The sequence below is a fragment of the Nycticebus coucang genome, chromosome 2 (assembly GCF_027406575.1).
Source record: "Nycticebus coucang isolate mNycCou1 chromosome 2, mNycCou1.pri, whole genome shotgun sequence".
In the NCBI taxonomy this organism is placed as follows: domain Eukaryota; kingdom Metazoa; phylum Chordata; class Mammalia; order Primates; family Lorisidae; genus Nycticebus; species Nycticebus coucang.
This window is the reverse complement of record NC_069781.1, coordinates 107404766-107411521: the sequence shown is the minus strand read 5'-3', so window position 1 is coordinate 107411521 and position 6756 is coordinate 107404766.

Here is a 6756-nt window from a genome sequence, read left to right as displayed (position 1 = left end):
CCAACCTACGTTCAAACAGAACAGAAGTGTGTTGCATGGAACCGAGTTGATTTGTTCTGGCATTTAGTTTGCAACATTGCTGATTCTTTCTGTGTTCTATTTTCCAGATGTCAAGAACCATTTTCTTTCTTTTAAGCTAATTGTAGCTTTCAGCAATGTATGAACTTGTGAACAAAATTTAAAGCATTTATTTTTTTCTCTCTCCTTGATTTCTCCAGAATTTGAAAACCATTTGTAAGCATTATTAATTTCTGAGAATACAGTTATTTGTGTGCGTTCAGTAAGAATCTGTTTTGTTCTATAGGACACGATGAAAGACTCTGGTTATTTTACCAAGGCTTTGACTGGAATAGCATTTCCAGAGGTGTCCAGACTGCATTAAGGAATTAATATTGACTTTATAAAGCCAATAGAAAAAGCCTGGTGGACATAGTGGCCAGGTACCTCATCAGTAACATTTCCTGATCTGCAGAGGGTAAAGAATGTCACTTTCTGAGAAGTCTGGGAATCATAATTTGCTTTGTGACCTTAAGAGAAGGGGAATTTACCCAGTGCATACAGATATCTAATGGTACAGATAAAACCTGGGTTTGTGGAGGGCTTTCAAGTCTAACCCGAGATTCCTTATAGAAGGTTCCAACAGAGGCAATTTTAAAAGGAAGAAAGGCCTAGATGGCTAATAATTGTTCTTACTGCACTTTATGCAAATATTCAGACCCAGTATACTGAAAGTTTAGTTTATTGGCAATCAAATTAGTTCTGCTATAATTCGTTTTTAGTAAATTGAGAAATTAGAGAAAATAGTTCAAAGGGATAAAAAACTGCAGCCCGACAAAAAAAAAAAAAAACCTGCAGCCCACCTGTATTAAGATTCCAGCTTTGACTACAATGTCAGCTCATAAAATGAGACATAGCTTTTTAACTATATTGATCTGTTAACAGGGACTAAGAGATTGGCCAAAGAGTATAGAATTATATACATTAGTTATATTTGCTCTGAAGCTGTAAGGCTCAGCAAAGGTCACCTGTAGGCTACAGGAATAATTTGTACAGTATTAAGTCCCATCTGCTGTATCTATATAGATACCTTAGGAATGTTCACTTGAATTGTCCAGAAATTTGGATCAGTTTTGTAGGGACTCTGTAAAGTAGGTATTAAGAACTGTGCTAAGACTGTAAAATATTCTTATTATGTTAACCTTAGCCTCAAAATCAAGAACTTGTAGCTATTTGTAGGTGACTGCTAATTCAGTCCTATAGGGAAGCCCCGTTTGAAAATGTCCAGATATAGAAGAAGTCGGTACTTACTAGTTTTGGTCTGCACATACTCAGGATAGATTGAAGCCTTCCCCACCAGGCCTAAAATAAGGAAAATGTTGTCCAGAGAAGTCATCCCATGGTTTTGGTTTCCACTCTGGTTCGGATCTGACAACGGACTGACCTTTGTAACAGAGATAGTGCAAATGACACCTAAAGCCTTGAATATCACCTGGAAACTACATGTGGCATATAGGCTTCTTAGCTCAGACAGGGTAGAGCACAAGAACAGTGCCATAAAAGCAGAAATTGTTAAACTCTGCCAGAAAGCAAAGCTTATTTGGTACAAGCCTTGCCACTGGTCTTGTTCAATATTAAATGTACCCCTTCTAAGAGGTCAGGATACTTTCCTTATGAAATAATGTTTAACAGGCCTCCACCAATCCTCTGCAATTTAGCAGGGACTCCTAAAAGTACTGGGAGAGACTGAATTCAACAGACCATTAGAAGCCCTAGGAAGAGTAGCAAGGAAGATCTCCACTTGAGTAATTAACTGTGTTCTGTTTGGCCTTTTGTGTCTGTACATCCTTTCTCTTTGGGGGATCATGAGGATCAAGTCTAGGTCAAGGATTAGAACCCGGTACTCCTCAAACCAAGGTAGAAGAGAACCCTCCACCATCATCCTGACCACACCCATAGCAGCAAAGGTAGAAGGGATCCTCTCCTTGATCCATAACAGCAGGCTGAAGACAGCTTCATTGCCCTTTGCGAAGTAAAAACATCCAGCCAACCCTTGCAAGGTTACTTTTGAGGTGGTCAACATGCCCTTCTCCAGCCACATACTGGGAGGTGGATAGTCAATGCACAGCTGAAGCCTGAGGAAATTCCTCATGGGACCTGTCTTAATTTGTCTTTGAACTTTGGGAAAGGGGGAGGGGTAATAGGATCTGTGCACCAATACCACTAAGATAGGACAAAAGGTGACTTACATCTTTTTATGAATGGGAGAGCACCCACAGGGGAACTTGCCTTCATAATCTGATACAAAACTCAATGTGTGACACAGAGAAAGGTGAATATGTGTATTACAACTGCATGGAGGTCCCCACCTAGTACAATTACAGCTTGGGTAGAGCACACAAGAGAAGTCCCTGAAATCTGAATGCTGGTCTAGACCAGGGAAATAGGAAAGCCACATACACCAGAGCTGGCAGGTTCCTGGGCCTGCAAACAACAATGAGAATTACAACAAGAAAAATAGCCAGGAAACGGGCGGTGCCTGTGGCTCAAAGGGGTAGGGCACTGGTCCCAAATGCTGGAGGAGGTGGATTCAGGCCCAGCCCTGGCCAAAAACTGCAAAAAAAAGAAAAGAAAGAAAAATAGCCAGGTGTTGTGGCAGACGCCTCCCAGCTACTTGGGAGGGTGAGGCAAGAGAATGGCTTGAGCCCGATTGTTTGAGGTTGCTGTAAGCTCTGATGCCACTGCACTCTACCAAAGGTGACATGGTGAGACTCTGTCTAAAAAAAAAAGAAGTAAAGGTTTAAATAGACACTTTCCCAAGAAGATACATAAATGGCCTTAAGCACATTAAAAGATGCTTAATGACATTAGCCATTAGAGAAATGCAAATTAAATCTACAATGACATATCACTTCATGCCCATGAGCATGGCTGTAATTTAAAAAACAACAAAATAACCGTTGAGAAGGATGTGCGACATTGTTAATATAAGCAGCCTTGTTTAGGTACTATATAAATAAAGCTGTTCACATGGTTTGGTTCTGGTGCTGGCTGCTATCGTCAGCTGCTCCAGGCCTCCCAATCCCAGCCTTATCTCTTGTGTGACCTTTGTCTCTTGTATGTTTTATTTCTTCATTCCCCACCATTCCCTCTTTGGTACTTTTAATCATCGTGCTGGGTTGTGAAAGGTGGCAATTGACCAGGGACCAAAGTATGGGATAGTAGGTGCATGCGGGTGAGAGAATCCCCTGTGTGAAGAAAAGTGAAAGCACACAGTTTGTAAGTAAATTTATTTTTAGGGGGTAATCAATCATCGGGAGTATAAATTATGAGCAGTTTCTCCACTTTATTCAAGAAATCTTTCTTTGGTTTCTTGAGGAAGGCGCTGTTAATGCTGCTACCTGGGACAGAGTTGGGGAGAAATTGTGTTCTTATTATACAGCCAGTGGACCTTCTAATATCCCTATTGATGCTTTCTCTCTTTGGGGACTAGTTGGGGAAAGTTTAGATCCTTATCATAAACAGATGCGTTCCCTTTTTCAGACAAGTGTTTGTCCTGCTCTGGCAGACCCATGTATGACAAACCCCTTCCCCTTGAGTCTCAACAAGCCTTACAAAATGAGGAATGAAATTATGAGTAGCATTCTTCTTCTGTTTCAGATAAAGACCCTGATCCCTCTGGGCTATTGGCTATGGCTGGACTTTATGTTTCCCCTCCATCTCAGCCTGTGCTGCTTTGCCCATCTCCTCTCTCCCCTTCTAAGTTTCTTTAACCACAACCTCCTTTTGTTATGTCCGGGCAGAATTACAAATCACCTTCGCAACTGACTTTAGAACAGTCTCATGCACGAGATTTTTTAGATGGCTTTTCCTGTTTCCCAATTATTGAAATCGTTGATCAACAGGGCAATCGAGCTTGCCACTATCAGCTGCTTTCTTTTAAAACTCTTAGAAAGCTGACATTGGCTTGTGCACATTATGGTCCAACTGCTCCATTTACTTTTGCCTTAGTGGATGCTAAGGCATTGTTTAATGATACTCTTCCTCCTAATGATTAGAAGTCTATTGCAAAAGCATGTCTTTCTAATAGTGATTACTACCAGCAGAAATCAAACTGAGCTGATCCTGCTGCAGAACAGGCAGAATGTAATTGGCAACCAAATATCCCTTTCACTGCAGATGTTCTTCTGGGAGGAGAACCTCAAGTCCTCTCTGGCAGCTTAATTATATTATCTTGACACCCAGCTTCCTGGTGAACGTGTAACATTCCCCCTCGGTTTTTTCTACATTCCTCCTCATTTTTTTCCTTTTCTCCAGGCCTTTTCTCAAGATGCCTGCTTACTCTCCCATGTTGAAAACTGGAATGACGTCTTTGAAGCCTTTAAAGATCTGTGGCTACAAGGCACTTTTTAAGACTTTCCCCCTGAAGACACTCATATTTTCCTCTTCCTACTTATTTTCCTTCTGGCTATCCCACCTGCCAATCTGGCCTTTCTTCCTTCTCCATCAACCTTGATGATAGAACCACTAATCATAATGTGCCCAGTCTCCCATCTTCCTTATAGGCAGTCCATGCCACTCCTCAGTCCACAGGAAGTAGCCAAAGAGACACCACACCCATCACCCCACCTTCCTGTAATAGATTAAAAAAAAAAACAAAACTGCAAAGGTCTAAAATGCTCATTAGTGACTTCTTTTTTTTTTTTTTTAAATCTTGCTTTCTACTTTCAGGAGTTAATACTTTTTGTTTTAATTTGATAATTGGGTATGGATAATTTATATTGGCTTTAAATTGTGGAACTTTAATGTTTACTGTAATTTAGTCTTAAAATATTTTTTACTTAGTAACCAGTGCTTTTAATAATGTGGTTGCTGGCAGCAAACAGGCAACTATTTAGAAATGTCATAGAACTTCATTCTTTGACTATTGGGAAGGTAATTCAGATCCTACTTTAAAAGCATCTTCACATATCAAAAGATTCAGACAGGGATCTGTGTAGTGAACTTATCTGCACTTACTTAACATTAACCTGACTTACAGTAATCTTTAAGTATTTCTGCAAAATATGGTATTACTATGTAAAGTCATTGCTTTGTTAAATTTATGGCCAAGTTATTAATGAAAAAATATGGATTTGAAAATTTTTAAGCTAAATAATTTATACTGTCACAGAAATGGTTTTGTAGCTCTTGTTTACTGGGTGTGATTTCCCAATGCACTGATATGAAAAGGTAGAATATCTAAACTAACTTAGTTATCCGATGAGTGATGTATTTATTGTGATGAAAATGGGACAGATGCCATCACAACTTTGTGAATCAGCTGGAGTGTTTTCACTGATAAACTTCATATAGCAGGTGTGCATTCATTACAAATATTTGTATCTGCCAAGGTGAAACCCTTTTAAGGAGTGAGTTTTATCATGTATCTTAAAGTGGATAAAAGCATATGTTTAAACTGCAAGATTTTTACTTGCTAGAGAATCTGTTTTAATATAGTGGTTTGGCCTCTGATTATTTATGAGTTTTATAAATTTTAGAATCAATTTCTTCTTAAGGTAGCTCAGATTTTTTGACTCTTGTGCACATAAAATTGAGTTGAAGTTTATTGTGGCTTTTTTTCTTTATCCAAATTTTAAGTTCAAGTTACATATAGTAACTGCATCCTATTGAAACAAATATAATTAAATTTTGAAACTGTGCTATTCTCTAAAAGTAAAAATAACAAAATCAAAGATAAGATCACAAACTTCATTGAAACACTTATGGTCCAAATCTTCTTGATATTGTGACTTGTTCCCCTTCCAGTTTAGTTTCTTCTGAACTTTTTATAATTAACTGACAGTTACCTTTTAAAACTTGCACACATTAATATTAAAATTGGGCCTCTACTGTGACAATTCCTCTTTCCTCTTGTATTTTAAGTGCAAACTAACATATATGTGAACTTTAGCATCAAGTAGTACAGACACAATTTATTAGGACCTTGCCAGTTTTGAATTGCAATTGCACCATCTCGTAGATAAAGGAAACTAAGTACATTGCTGTACTTTTAAGTTTTCAAAACAGTATTTAAAAATTGCATTGTTGGCTCCACGCCCATAGCACAGTGGTTTCGGCGCTGGCCACATGCACCAAGGGTGGCGGGTTCAAACCCAGCCCCAGCCAGCTAAACAATGACAACTGCAACAAAAAAATAGCCAGGTGTTGTGGCAGGCGCCTATACTCCCAGCACCTGGGAGGCTGAGACAAGAGAATCGATTAAGCCTAAGAGTTTGAGGTTGCTGTGAGCTGTGATGCCATGGAACTCTACCAAGGGCTACATAGTGAGCCTCTGTCTCAAAAGCAACAAACCCCCCCCCCCAAAATTGCATTGTTTTCATTTTTTTAAAACTTAGTTAAAAAATACTAAAATGTTCTTTCAAAAGAGGCGTGTAAATGTGTTCCTAATATTGTATATGGGCTTAGGTTTTGTAACCAATTAAAACAAAACCCCACTGGGTGGCGCCTGTGGCTCAAAGGAGTAGGGCACCGGCCCCATATGCCGGAGGTGGCAGGTTCAAACCCAGCCCCGGCCAAAAACTACAAAAAAAAAAAAAAAAAAGTAAACCCCCCCCCCCCCACTGAATGACAGAATCAATATACTGACCCACCCAGGAAGGATCAAGTGCATGTCCCCAAAATGTCCTAGTTCTCATATTATTGATTATATAAATGACATTTTGCTTACCCACCCTGATTCTTTTACACTAACCATTA